We start from the raw sequence: 15,979 nt of genomic DNA, 5'->3' as shown, positions 1-15,979 counted from the left end.
ATTCCTCTACAGTCTCATTGGTATGTGAACATTAATTTTTTCATCTTTAATTTAATGTTGATAGGATCAAGAAGTTCATGTATTTTTGTTTAAATTTTAAAGCTTAGAGGGATATAAATTTTTAAAGTATGTCCTTATGATCCTTTAAATTTCTGCAGTTCTTGTTGTAATGTCTTTCAATGCAAAGAATTAATCTTTTCTTTAAAAAGACCTTTATCAATATTTTAATAAACAAGTATCAATATATGTATTTCTAGTGAGTGTTACATCAAAGTTCTGAAAGAAATTTTCGGACATAAAGGCTATCTGTTGTGCTTAACTTGTTGTTCTTCTATTTCTAAAATCATTATTTAGTTACATCCTTGTGTCATCATATAAGTACAATGTGTTGCCATTCAGTGCTATTGCTCTGATGCTTATTGTAGCTTGTACATCTACATCCTTCGCAGATGAACTACACAAGTTAAGAACCAATATAGGGGAATGCCAGGGCCAAAAGAATGGGAATGGGTGGGTAGGGAAGTGGGGGGCGCTATGGGGGACTTTTGGGATAGCATTGGAAATGTAATTGAGGAAAATGTGTAATAAAAAATATTAAAAATTAAAAAAAAAAGAACCATCAGGATACATTGTAAAGAGGTTAATTTAAACTGGCTAAACATCACTGCCAGAGTTTGGAATAAGAACAATACTGCTACAGAAAAATCAGGACTCATGCAACTGTGTTTTGATTTCTGTACTGATTTTCATTTATATTCTCTTGTGTTTTCTTAAAATTATTATTTATTATTATGAATAGTATTCAATATTCATTATTTATTGTACTCAAATGAGAGAACTTATTTGAAGAATCTTGAACTTCCTGGTCAAATATGACGATTTATAGTTATGATATCTGTATCTTATCTATATATTGACAAATAAATCTCACTAATTTCACATTAGCTCCAGTGTTTATATTCCTTGGATCCAGTAGCCTCTCCTCTTCCACCATAAGGGATGCATTCTGATACACATATTTACATACATTATTCTAGGGTGGTTTCCACATGACAGGTATTTGTGGCTGTTTCCTGAACTGTGAAGTGAACTGTACTACAACACAAACTCTATCAACATAGTAAAACGGTGTGCAGACCACATTTTGGCAAGTTAGTATTGGCAATTACTATTTACTTAAGTTTTTCTAAATGATTCTATGTGAATTTTTTAATCAAGCTGTTCACTTTGTGGTGCATTTTTCCCTGACAGAAGTTTGTGAGGACATCATGAATAGAACTAGCCTACAATTTGGTAAGTACACACTGATGCTATAAATGAATGAAAATATGGCTATCCCTATTTAGAAACCCAAAACACCCATGCTATGGAGCCAAGTTACATATGTTGAAAGTTTATTTTGCAATACATCAATAAACTTCCCCAAACGAATTGAGTCATATTGTGTTCATCATATGTGCACTGAGGTTGCAAAAGAAAGCTTAAAAATCATTTTTGAAAATGTGTTTTGGTTTGGAACAAGACTTGGAGTTGAGCATCGTGAAACAACCAGAGATCTCTTTAGATATATTTCACATCACACATTCCTGGACCAGGACCACTTCCTTCTGTGCAAACAGAAAAAGGAGGCTGCAACTTCAGTCCCTTCCCTATTACTAAGTGGAGAATGGGTAAATTTGAGTCATGATAGAAAGGATAACGCCATCAACTACAACAAAGGGAATGCTCAAGGAAGATAAAATAAGCCACATGTTCTGAAGTAACCCACATACAGTAAAATTATGACCCTTCTATCTTTATACACATGGGTACAGTTTTCATGCACTATTATAGTCTCATATTATATATCCTTAAATCATCTGGCAAAAGTTCCTGCCTCTGCCTAATGCTGGCTCTAATTTAGGATGAACAACTACTCTCATAAAGAAAAACTGCTGCTGCTGCTGTTTATTAGGCTGCAGAAAGGTCTCACTGACTAATGTCTCAGGATTAAATGAATGTGGAATAATAAGAGCTGATTTATTTGTGCTCTGCTAGGATAAAGCTGCCACTGATTTTACAAGAAACTATTCATCTGAGGCCCACTATAGCTAGTAAATTGTGGCTGTTGCCGAAATTAGTCTCCAGGCCTTCGTGTAATCTACGGTGTGAAGGAGCAGAGTGGTAATAAAGCCATTGTGGGCACTTGGTTTATTTAAAAGGTCTCCCCTTATCCCCATCTTAGGGGATTCTAAAAATCCACCTTCTGAGATCTCTTTTAGAAATTTACCATCCCTTGCCCATGAGCTACATTTCTAGCTGAAGACTTTAGGGTTGGAATTAAAAGTATACAACCCCCAATAAATACACATCGAAGAGGCCACATCTGTCATCTATTTTTTGACCTAGCACACAACAAAGGCACTTTACCAGGGACAATCAGAATGCAACAATCTCAGTTCAAAAAGAATTGTAAGAAAGAATGAGGATTCTGCCACTTAAAGGTGTCTGCACAGACCTCCAGACCCATCATCTCCAAAGGCATTGACTTTTTACAAAGAGCTTTGATCTAGGAATTTTCACTAGATGAAATGTTCACAAGCCAATAGAAAAGCCCACTTCCAATAACTCTGTAATAGGAAGTACAGCTGTGAAAACAAGTCCCCACTCACTATGATGGTCCCAGAGAATGTTGGAGACAGTAGAACCACTCTAAATATTCAGATAAAAGAGCCTTTCAGACTCTAGAATTCTGTTTTAGAAACAGGAAAACTGGGGGTAGCCACTAGAAAGTCCCAGATGCCAGGGACCCAAGAGGTTCCCATGACCCAACAGGGAGGCAATTAGTCCAAATGCCCAACACAGGGGAGACAGAACCTGCAGAGACTACATCCAGTGGATAGGCACAGTCCCCAGTTGAGTGATGGGGCCACCCACCCACCTCAAAAATATTAATGCAGAATATCTCCTGTCAAAAGGAAGCAGAAACTGAAGCAAAGGTCATCCAGAGACTGCCACACCTAGGGATCCATCCCATCTGCTGATACCAAAACCAGACACTATTGCTGATACCAAGAAGTGCTTACTGACAGGAGCCTGGTATAGCTGTCCCCAGTAGAGGCTCTGCCAGAGCTGGAACAATACAGATGTGGATGTACAGAGCCAAAAATTGGACTGAACATGGGAACCCCAATGAGAAAGTTAGGGCAAGAACAGTAGGAGGGGAAGGGATTTGCAACCTCATAGGAAGAACAACAATATCAACCAACCAAAGCTCTCAGAGACTAAACCACCAACCAAAGAGTTCACAGTGGGTACCCATGGCTCCAACTGGATATGTAGCAGAGGAGTGCCTTATCTGGCATCACCGGGAAAGGGGCCCCTTGATTCTGTGGAGGCTTGATGACCCAGGATAGGGGAATGCTAGGCCACTGATGCAGGAATGGGTAGGTGGGTGGGGAAGCACCCTCACAGAGGCGGGGAGAGGGAGAAGGGGATGGGGGCTTGTGCAGGGGAAACTGGGAAGGGGGATAACATTTGTAAATAAATAAAATAATCAATTAAAAATGAAAAAGGAAATATAATAATAAAAAGGAATCTTTTTAAATTTATTCTGTCTCACTATTGTTATTTAATTGTTGAACTAAAAAACAAACAAACAAAAAATAGCCCCGTGTATTTCCACAAACCAATCAAAATTGCTATTGTTTCTCTGGTAAACTGTCTCCTCCATGTCATTACAATAACAGTCCTATCAGAAATCACTTGAGGTTGCTCTTCATTGCATCTGGCCTAGTTTGCCAGATTGTTTATGAGAGCATGATAGTGTTCACAGTTTATGACCGAAATGATGAAAAGGGCAGCAGCAACAAAGAAATCTGCATGGTGTTCTCTGTGTGCCCACCAGCCTTGGAAGCACCCAACAAAACAGCATTTCACTGTGGCTCAGAGCATCTCACTGTGGCTCAGATTAATGCTAGTGGAAAGGGACAATTGTCCTCATTTTACAATAAAGAGATTAGAGGGCAAGAAGACAATAATTTTAAGTAGGAAAAAGGCATGCATGCCCCTTATTGGGGTTTTGATTGGCCCTTTCTTTTACCAAAGTTCAGAAAATTTGGCTACCTATATGGAATATACCAGAATTTGAAAATAAGTTTATGTTAGTACTCATCCTATTAATGTAAGTGTGATTATATTTAATTTTAATATCTATAATCTCACTTTCTCTGACTGCTTCATTTGTTACCTATCTCCCTCCATGCTTCTTTTTCAAGTGCTATAATTAGAAGAAGATCCCATATTAGGCATAGAAAGTCAAACCTGTAATCCCAGCCCTAGATAGGCTGAGGTAGGAGAATCAAACGTTTGAAGATAGCTTAGCCACATAACAAGATTCTGTTTAATTGGATGAACAAGCAGAAATATAACCCTTACCAGCCCTGGTTTCCCAACCATGTCCTCCAATGTCATATGTTCTCATAGTTGCTCATTTGGTCCTACAACTTAGGACCAGTAGGAGGTGGTAAGGCCAGGCCTGAGAAGGATCTGGTCTAGTCACATGATCAATGACCTCACAGCTAGCGCATGACCAATATCCTCTCCCAATTCTGACTTCTCAACTCACATTGAAATATTTAAGACAACAGGGCCATCTAGGATCTTCTTCGCCTGCAAAACTCTTCCTAGCTAGCCTAAAATAGACAAAGGCATCAGTGTGCTCTTCCCCTATGTATATAATAAAACTACCATCACTCTTCATGACCTATCTGATGATAGCTTACTCCAGTTTACGTTAAAGCTACAATTTCATTGTAAGTTTTGGCACGATCTGTGAAATCAAATGTGGGTTCTCGTGCTTGCATAGCAAGCCTCTATACAAAGTTAGTGAAGGCTATCAGTTAAAATAAGCCTTTATTTTGTTCCCCTTACAGCACTGTGCCTATAGCACTCAAAGTCTTCAAAGACTACAGAATCGAAGACAAAAGGCTCAGGCACTCCCACCACTCAGTCTGCTTTAGAAGCTTTTAGAAGTTTCCAGAACTGCTTCTTCACCATCAGAAAACTTTGTGTGTCCACAAAGTTCTTTCTTTTCAGGACTACACATGATTTTTTTAGATTTCTGTTGGAAATATTTTAAACATCAGATATGTCTTGACTTTCAATTTGATGATATCAATTTCAATGTATATTTAAAATGTAGAATTGGGAACAAAATACCCATGAAAGGAGTTACAGAGACAAAGTTTGGAGCTAAGACAAAAGGATGGACTATCCAGAGACTACCCCACCCAGGGATCCATCCCATAATCAGCCACCAAAGCCAGACACTATTGCATATGCCAGCAAGATTTTGCTGAAGGGACCCTGGTATAGCTGTCTCGTATGAGGCTATGCCAGTGTCTGGCAAATACAGAAGTGGATGCTCACAGTCATCTATAAGATGGAGCACAGGGCCCCCAATGGAGAAGCTAGAGAAAGCACCCAAGGAGCTGAAGGTGGAACAACAATATGAACTAACCAGTACCCCCAGAGCTCCTATCTCTAACTACATATGTAGCAGAAGATGGCCTAGTCAGTCATCACTGGGAAGAGAGGCCCCTTGGTAATCCAAACTTTATATGCCCCAATACAGGGGAATGCCAGGGCCAAGAAGTGGGAGTGGGTAGGTAGGGAAGCAGGGTGGGGGGAGGGTATAGGGAACTTTCGGGATAGCATTTGAGATGTATATAAAGAAAAATATCTAATAAAAATAAATAAAATAAAATGTACACATAATAATTAAGCATGCTTTATTTTTTCAAGTTATTTTGAGTTAGGAAGGCTCTGTTAGGTTTCTCACTTGGCTATGCTCATCTTTCCTAAGGATAATGTGCAGAAAAAAAAATGCTGTTATTAAAGAAAATCATAAAATGTTCATATGGTTAAAACTGGCCGGGGGAAGAACATTGAAAGTTTTCTTTGAGCTGAACTTTAGGGTTTAATCGGTGAGTCATATATTATTATATTATTGAAGTATCTTAAAGCCTTCACATGAGAAAACCTTGATAGGCACACTTATCTATCAAGATTTTCATGACTACTCCTGAAAACTAATAAGCAGATAATATAAGGTGTTGGCACAGCCAAAGTTCAACTAATTTCAAGGTTTTCTCAAGCGGTGCTGATGGTGCAGCGCAGAGGCGTGCGGAGGAAGAGGAGATGGGGGGAGATGGCCGTCAGGAGCTGAGTCCACACGAGGGCAAGCGCTCCTACTCCATGGAGCACTTCCACTGGGGCAAGCTGGTGGGCAAGAAGCAGCGCCCGGTGAAGGTGTGCCCTAATGTTGCTGAGAACGAGTCAGCGGAAGCCTTTCCCCTAGAGTTCAAGAGGGAGCTGGAAGGCAAGCGGCCTGATGGCTTGGAGCACATCCTGGAGTCCAACGCCCAGAAGGACAACGGGCCCTGCGGGGTAGAGCACTTCCGCTGGGGCAACCCGACCAAGAACAAGCTTTAAGGTGATTTCATGACCTCTGAGAAGAGCCAGACGCCCCTGGCTCAAGAACGCCTTCATCAAGAACGCGCACAAGAAGGGCCAGTGAGGGTGCACGGGTCTTCTCACTCCAAGGCCCCCTCCCTGCGTGGGTGAGCTAATGACCTCTAACCTCTTAGAGTTACCTGTGTTAGGAAATAAAACCTTTCAGATAAGAGAGAGAGAGAGAGAGAGAGAGAGAGAGAGAGAGAGAGAGAGAGAGAGAGAGAGAGAGAGAGAGGTTTTCTCAGTGCTTCCCAAGTGAGTGGATTATTATTTATTTAATGGTGAATAAGAAAGCACAATGGACAGGCCCACCCTTCCAGAACAAATTTACCAGCCTACCAGCTGTTTGACTCACCAGCCTACCAGCTGTTTGACTCTGGTCACTTAGACAAAAATCATGTTAATCTGATATGACTTAAACTGGGGTTGGTCAGCCAAATCAAGTTTTTACCAAAGTAGGAAATATATTCAAACCGTATCCTAAATGTTTTCTCCCATTTTACTTTAAAGATGCAAATCTGATCTCGTTCTGTACTAGGTAATACAGTCTTTTCTTGGAATACAGCATTCCAATTAAAGTTCCTCATTGATTTTCTTGTAGAATCCTTATCCATAATGCATTATCTATGATTTTCAATTTCTGAACTTGATAAAGAACTTAACATTTAGCAATCAAGCTGAGAGTGAGGAATTTCTATATTTTTATCTCTTCCAAAGTTTTAATATATTTTGCCTACATTTAATATAGCAATGTTACAGCTATTTATATAGAGAGAACCTCTAAAGTTCCCAATATAATTTTCATAGAAACAATGCTGTGCTTCTGCATGCTCATAATATATAATTTTATATGATATCCAATTTAATAGTAATCATTGATATCTATACTAGACATAGAAACAGGGACCTCTGTTTAGGTCTATGCTTTCAAAGCCCAAATTTGAATGCTGGATCTGTCATTCAACATACCCATATAGAGCCTACATGCTCCTTTTTACCTATGCCCCTAGTATAAGAAACCTGAAATTACATAAAAATATAACAACCAATATAAGAAAGCCATAGAAACATGAGTTAAACGTATTAAAATATCTCATGAGACCTCTTCCTCTATCTGATACATAAGAGGCTGGAAGACAAAGGGAGGTTTCAAATCAAGGGCTGCATGATTGTGAACATGGAATATTTCACTGCTGTCACAAACTGCCTAGAACACCAAATATTTTGAGAAATAGAAATTTGAACATGTCCTTCCTAACAGTACCATGATTTATGTGTTGAATAAGGAAGACATGACACATTTTTCACACATATCTGTTTAATGGCTAATTTTAGTTTCAAATATCTAGATCCAAAGTATATGGACTTGCATTTCTTTCAGAGATTGGGAAATTTGAGAACAGAGCTGAAAATGGCAGAGCCATTCTAAGTTACACATTCTGACTCCAGAGTGCTTTGGTGAGTCAATACTGATTATTTATCTATTTATCTATCTATCTATCTATTTATTTATTTATTTATTCCTTTCTCTCTCTCTCTTTAATTGTATTTACTTGCATTCCAAATGTTGCTCCACTTCCATTCCCCCCTCCAAGAGTTCTCCACCCCATCCCTACTCCCCATTGCCTCTGAGAGGGTGCACCCCATCAAACACTCCACCCATCCCCAGCTCACCCTCCCCCCACCTCCCCATCAAGTCTTTACAGGATTAGGATCATCCTCTCTCACTGTGGCCAGACACAACAGTCTTCTGCTACTAGTGTGTCAAAGGCCATGGACCATCCCATGTATACTATTTGGTTGGTGGCTTAGTCTCTGGGAGCTCCCAGGGGTCCAGGCTCGTTGACACTGTGTTGGTTTTCCTACTGTACTGTGTTGGTCTTCCTACAGGGGTGCCATCCCCTTCAGCTCTTTCAATCCTTCCCCTAACTTTTCCTTAGGGGTCCCCTACCTCAGTCCAACGATTGGCTGGAAGTATCTGCATCTGTCTCGGTCAGCTGCTGGTAGAGCCTCTCAGAGGACAACCATGTGAGGCTCCTGTCTGCAAGCACAACATGGCATCAATACTAGTGTCGGGATTTAGTGCCTGCTCATGGGATGGATCCCAAGTTGGGGCAGTCACTGAATGACCTTTCCTTCAATTTCTGCTCCAGTTTTGTCCCTGCATTTCTTTTAGATAGGAACAATTCTGGGTCACTGATTTATTTCATATGTATATATGAAATAAATATATATTATATATATTTACATATAGTATCTTACTTTTGTTTTTCTATCTTCTTGAATTAGTATTGTACCTTACAGAGCTTCCAAGGTGAATGAATATCTTGGATATGTCAGATGGATCACTGACATGATACAGCCATTTTATAAACTTCAAGCCTTACAGCCTGTATGATAAAAAATATAAAGAATATTTCTAAACTCTTCTTATAACCTAATTTTCCCCATGTCACAAACATAGAAATGATGACATTTAACTGCCACGCTATGGTGACTCCAGGAACAGTCCTGGCCACTGTTTTTTATATACATCAGTTATTTTATGTTTAGACTATAAGTACACATTTCAGTATTGCATTCAGTTACTTAGCTCTCTAGCTAGACTCAGCAAGTGTTTGCATCTAAAATTTCTAATCCACATAGCTCAGTGTACAAATAAGTTGAAGTTTAATGATTCAAGGCAGTCTTTACTGCCATAGATGGGTAGGTTTGCCAACACTTTCTGATGATCAAGTAATAGGAATTAAAACCAAGAGTTTTACTGAATTTATAGTAAATTTATAGCAACCTCATTCCACTTTATCCTTTTTAAGGCATAGAGTTTTCTGCTAGATCACAGCAAGAAGCTACAATAATCTGACAAGATTTATTCTTTACATTGATCATTACTATACAACCCATCCTGTGGAATTCCCCAGCCCATTACTCTACTTTTCCAATTCAGTAAGCAAAGATGATATGTGATGACTTTCCGAGTTGCTCAGAGCTGCCACCATGAACATGAAATCCTAGCAATTCAAATGAGTTACGTCCACCATTATTCCAGTATTTGAAATAGATTTTACACAGGTGAGCAAAACTCAAGTAAATTTGCAGTGAAGGTACCACATCATGACCAAGGTCTATTTGCATTGAACTTAATTTCAGCAACAATGGCCTCTTAACAAATGGGGGTTGTGGATTTCCCATAGTAATAAATAGGAAAAGAATAAAACCAGGTGTTTTCTGCTATCTTCACTAACCATACTCATGAATCACTTGGTAATATGATCCTTGGGTCACCTGATTTTAATTCCAATCCCCAAATTATTTTCAAATCATGTAACAAAATAATGTTATGGAAATTCTTTTTCATATATATTTTATTTTTTATTAGATATTTTCTTTATTTACATTTCAAATTCACTGAGAAGAATTCTAGCCTGTGAAATACTGTGTTCATATAAATATATGCTAGAATATAATATAAGTTTGGGTCAAAAGTTAAAATATTGTAACAGAATGAGACAAATTCTATAAGAAGGAATTTTAAGATTTTTTTTAATCTTCTCACCAGCCTTCTTCTTAGATAAGAGACGTTTGTAAACTCAGTGTTAGGCCTTCACTAAATCATTTAGATGGACCACTTATTACTAATTCTTCTTGCAGCTTGCCAAAATTCAGAGCAATACACACTCCAGTAATATGGCTTTAATTTTCAAGATTCCAAAACAACCATGCATTCAGTTCTCCCGGTCAGCTGGCTTCATCCAAACAGCTGTCAACAGAATCCACATTGACCTTCTGGGGGAAAAACAAGGAGATACACTGAATTTTCTATAATTTTACCAAGAAATGGACGCTGGGTGAGACAGAACAGTGAGGCCATACCTGAAATAGGTCTTTGTCACTCATTAGGAAGGGCATTCATCAGAGGAAAGTAAAAACAGGCCACTGATTTCTACTTAATTTCAAGATGCTAATTGGAACAGCGAGGGTGGGGGTCAACATTCTCAGCCTCTTCCCAACAACATCAGTTGTACCACTTACTTGTAGCTACAGCTTGCTTTAGCTCTTCATTGTGCAAAAATCAAACAACTCTATAGGGTACAAGGTCCTTAGAATATGTCCATCTGTCTTGAAAATGTGCCAGAAGCACACTTTGAAAAGTGCAAACCTTTACCCTGGGCTTATATTCAACTATGAAGTGGAACTCAATGAAGAATCAGGGTTTTGTTTTTTTTTTTTAAGACTTATTTTCATATCTAAATATATCTCTTGAGCTCTTATAACAGACAAGGCTATCAACTCTGGGAATATTTTTGTTGCATGATAGAATGTTGATCATTCAAAATTCCATAGCTGTTTTTCATCAAAACACCTTTCATGAGTGGACAAAATAGGCTCACAGTACAAGGCTGACTATAGATTCAGAGGAACAAGTCTGCAATCCAAAGACCCCTGTGTTCCATGTTGCTTGATGACTTTAGGAGATTAAATGCACAAAAAGGTAGAGCCCTAAATTCTACCATCAGCAAAGGATCGACCATGCATGCTCTTCAGCACTGGGGAGGATAAAATCACTAATACACGTTGCTGAAAACACAGCTAAGCCCGGAGTGAGGACTATTCTTGGTTGTCAACTTGACCATATCTGGAAATAACTAAAATGCCAAAATGGGGGACATGCCTGTGGGGGATTTTTGCTTAATTTGAAGTGAAAAAAGACACACCTTTAATTCAGATATTAAAGTAAAAAGATACAACTTAAATCCAGATTATTTGAGCTAGGAAAACCCACCTCTAATCTGGGCAACACATTTTGCCAGAAGCCTATATAAAGACATGGGAGAAGGAAACCTTTGCTCTTTGCCTGCTTGTCTTCACCTTGCTAACAAATTACTTTCTTCATTGGCATTAGTATGTTCTTCTTCAGGATTCCAGCATATGCTGAAGGCCAGCTGAGACATCAAGAATTGTGGAGTGAGCAACTACTGAATTCTTGGACTTTATGTTTGTAGCCAGCCATTGTTGAATTAGCTGGACTGCAGCCTGAAAGTCATTCTAATAGATTCCCTTTATCTATCCTTCTATCTATGTATCTATCTATCTATCCATCCGTCTGTCCATCTACTCATCCATCCATTTCTATCTCTATCTGTCTGTATATACATTTGAATGTATAAAGAGAGTAAGAGAGATAGACAGAGAGAGCAAGAGAGAGAGAGAGAGAGAGAGAGAGAGAGAGAGAGAGAGAGAGAGAGAGAGAGAGAGAGAGAGAGAGATGAGATGCACATAGAAGGGGGGTTGGGGGAGACTGAGATTCTACAGAATCCTGACTAGTAAATGCTATGGTTCAATTTCAGTTTAAATGTTTCCCTCAAAGGTTCATGTACTAGTGTTGGGAAGTAGTAGATCTTATTAGATCTGGGACCCAGAAGGAGCTCATGGAAGTACCACCCTCATGAACAGATGTGCTACCTTACAGGAATTGTTTACACAAGGTATTCTGAGAACCTTCAATGGTTGTAAATAGGTTCTGCTATCTCAGCTCATTCTCTCTGGCTTCACGACTTAGATGAGTGTTCTTCCTTTCACACATATATGCCGTGATGCCAATCACCATGTTCCGATGTAATCATAGGCTCTCAATAGAGCCAGGAAGATGTAGGAACATGTTATTCTACAAGAATCATTAGTTAAATACATTTCTTTACTATTTACCCACCCTCTGGCATTTTCTAGTGAAGACAGAAAATAGACTAAAACAGTATGGTAACAGAAAGTGTTATTTCCTTCTTGTACACAGAGATAGGCAGGGGTAAAGGGCAGTGCATCATCCTTAACAAGTGTCTTCCTTGTACCTATGGGTACAAAGCTATTTTACCACTGTAGGCCAGCAAAGTATAATGTAAAGCAGATAAAAGCTGCTTTCTCACTAACAAAAAGCCTAGAAGTAGCTCACACACAGACGGCACACATTTTGAACTAAAGGAGTTAGCCGAAGATGGGAAGTATAGAGAACTCAAATCAGTTTCAAAATTATGTGGTCAGCAAGCCCTGTAGGAAGTAGAAAGTAAAGAAAAATGAGAAAGACAAGTTAAGCAAGCCATTACTCTCATGCGATCTTTAGAATAGCTTAACAAGCCTGAAACACAACAGAGCTAGTAATGAAAAAACATACTCAGAAAGTAAATCAACATAGTTTGTTCTAAGGACTATAGTATGGGCATTGTCTGGATTAGAAGGAAGTGCACACATGCATCAAATGCATCAAATAACCATGAATGCACAAGAATATCTGTTACCCCTATACTCGTGCAAGTCACATCCAACATGGAAATCTGACATCTTCAGATATGACACAGGAAAAATCATAATGGCAATGGAGCAGGCATGCCTGAAACTCCACTTCCATGTGCAATGATGACATTAGAGCACACTCTGACCACCCAAGGGACACAGTCTTTTGCTCAATACAGCTTGGGATTTTCCCTTCTATGTACCACCTGCCCCCTATGTTTTAAATGAAAAACAAACTACCTTGTTCTTATAACTCTTCCTCTACTGAGCCTCCTAATAGAGAGCATATGAATACCAGGCTTGAGTAATGCCATGTCTTCTGCTTACAGCCCACAGTCCCAGGCATCCATCACATAGACTTGCAAGAGAGACTGGCAATAATCACTGTCAAATATCTACACCTAAGGAGTATTTTCTAAGGAATAATCTGCATCAGCCAGGGTAGGAAAACTTTTTGTTCCTAGAGGGGCCAGACTAGGATGATGTGAATGCTAAAGTTAAAGTTTGCCAATAAAACAGATCCTAGGGAGTAATTAATGGGTTTTGCTATACCAATCCAGACTCAAAAATCAGTCTCTTCTTCAAATCTCTAAACTCATTCACCTACATAAGCATGTGTCCGATAGTTCCCAAAGAAGGAAAAATAAACCCAGTACATGGTCAGTTCACTTTCTGCTTTGTCCTGAGTGGATTTTTCTCTTCTAAGCAATAAATACATTGAACTTGCCATCCCCAGTTATAGCACAAGTTTATAATTGGTCACAATGTGACAGCTTTTTCAGAGTGGTTAACCACAGTCAAATCTCACACTGGAGATGGACATTTCAATTATCTGCTTCTCTTCTATGTTTGCATGTTCCATTCTCTTCTACATCTTCCTGGGACTAGAAGAAAAGATGAAGCCAGGCATCATGAGACCTTAACACCCAAACTAGATTAAAATGAAGCCATTTGAGCTCTCTTATCAAAACAAAGTTTGCTTCTTTGTGCCATTTTAAAGAAAAGCTGAAATAATTCCTCTGAAAAGAGTAAAAATGATTACATGTCACAGTTTTAAGGAGAGAGGTAAAGAGTAGTGCTTTGAAATGCAGAATAGACATGAGCCATCAGCAGAACTCTCTCAACAGATAGACTCCACCAATTCTATTTGCCAGATGTTTTGGGGTTCTCTAGGTATAAAAGTAGGTGTAGCAATTGCAAGGATGATCGCCAGAGCCAGAATATTCCTTTCTGCCACCATAATTTCCATATAATGACCAGCTAGTGAACCTGGACCACACACTGGGGACAATGTTGACTTCATAGTTGACTTACCCTAACATGAAGCACAGCAGAGACATACCTTTGATATTTAATCCACTGATGTGGGACTTGCATGTTTCCTACCTATGCTGACAGACAGAAACCCTCCATCACTAAATCCTTTCTGGATTTAATGAACAATTAATGACCACCCACTGAATGCCATGTACCCTGATAATTTCATGTTCACACAAACTTGCTATTTTACAGAATTGGAAACAGAGGCAAAGTTGTGGTTTATGTCAGTGGCAGATGCAAGGTCTGAATGCCCAGCCTAGACTTGGTGGTACATGCCTGCAATCTCAGCACCTGGGAATGAGAGAGTGAGACCAGGAAATAAGGCTAGGATGGATAGAAAAGGTCGGGCTAGTCTACACTTTATGAGACCCCCCATCTCAAAAGAAAGAAGGAGAGAGAGAGACAGACAGAGAGACAGAGAGAGACAGACAGACAAACAGAGAGAGAGAGAGAAAGAAAGAGAGAGGGAGAGAGAGAGAGAGAGAGAGAGAGAGAGAGAGAGAGAGAGAGAGAGAGAGAGAGAGATCTGAATTTTGGCTTCACCTCTAGCTCTCATTCAATTACACACAGGATTCCATTTATTCATCACATATTTCCTAACCCATTTTAGACCACTACTTTTAGCCTCCCCAAAAGTTTATAGTTCCCAGTATTCCTGTGCATTAGAGATATTTTCTTCTTGAAATTGGCACATAACTGGTAAAAAATCTAACCTTTAAAAAAATCACTGTCTTCAGAGAGCACAGGAAGAGCTCAGAAGTGAGAGTTAAAAGAACAATTTTCCTTTTAGTAATGTCTTCCCTCCAGACAAGGGGGACAAAGGCAGCAATCTGAATGATCGCCTCTCCTGGTTCTTATTAGCTATCCCCAGTGATGGCAGGACATGGGCTTTGTACCACGCTGCCACCATCACTAGAGAAGCACTCATCTCTCCATTCTGTGGCTGAGCAGGTGCTGGATGCAAAGCTGGACGGTGACCCAGTTTATTGCACTGAAGAAACAGAACAACACCCCAGCTGGGGAGAAGACATTCCAGCTTCACTCTTTTCAGAGATGTTTGTATAGATAAATGGAAGTTTATGTGAGTACAGAGGATATATTGTCCTCCAGATGCACATGTGTAACTTCGATTCAGCCGGCAGTCATCATTATAATAACTGAGGTTTATAGAAGGTTCTTTTTCTAGAAGGATCCCAAAGAGCTTCACAAAACCCTCACAAATTACTGGCAAAAGCCTTCTTTCAGATCCACATGGAGAATCTCTGTGCTAATATTCTGCTTTCCCAGAACAAAACGACCAGATGTCAATGAAAGATTACCCACGTGTAAGGAGAATAGAATATTGGAGTCAAAACTGACCATGGGGCCAGGACAAGTGGAATTTTGCCCCAAATACATATAATGGCTCTGTCTCTTCCCACCTATGGTATTGTAAATGACAGCTGCTTACAGCTACCCACTAGTATGCACACTGTCTCTATAATGACAGTAAAAGAAAAAGTGACATTGTTGCACCCTTTTGGAAACTTCACGGGGGGTTAGACATGGAGAATTTTCCTCGGCATTTTTTTTCCTTCTTGTCACATGTGACACAAGTTCACTTGTTCCAAGTTTAATAATATGGACTAAAAACCAGGAATTCAACTGCAAACTATTCTTAAAACAAAACAGCTCCAGTATAAGCAAATTGTAGTTTCCACTCAATAAATTACAGTTTAGCTAGAGTTCCCTTCTACACTTATAATCAGGACTTGAGTTGGAAGGAGACTTAAATTAAATCTTGCAGTTCTTTCTAGAGAATTGGATCATTTTTCTTTGATGTACCTTATTCACATTCAGACTAACCCACTCATACCACAGGGAAGAGGCTGGGTTGAGA

The 15,979-nt window shown here is 39.3% G+C and overlaps 1 pseudogene; it reads left to right on the top strand.

The window, feature by feature from the left end:
- Positions 1-6,180: 6,180 nt before the first annotated feature.
- On the top strand, positions 6,181-6,474 carry LOC110286004 (pro-opiomelanocortin pseudogene; annotated as a pseudogene).
- Positions 6,475-15,979: the final 9,505 nt, after the last annotated feature.

Source organism: Mus caroli, unplaced genomic scaffold, assembly GCF_978045245.1.
Source record: "Mus caroli unplaced genomic scaffold, Mus_caroli_1 scaffold_20, whole genome shotgun sequence".
Classification (NCBI taxonomy): domain Eukaryota; kingdom Metazoa; phylum Chordata; class Mammalia; order Rodentia; family Muridae; genus Mus; species Mus caroli.
This window is presented reverse-complemented; position numbering and strand designations above follow the sequence as displayed.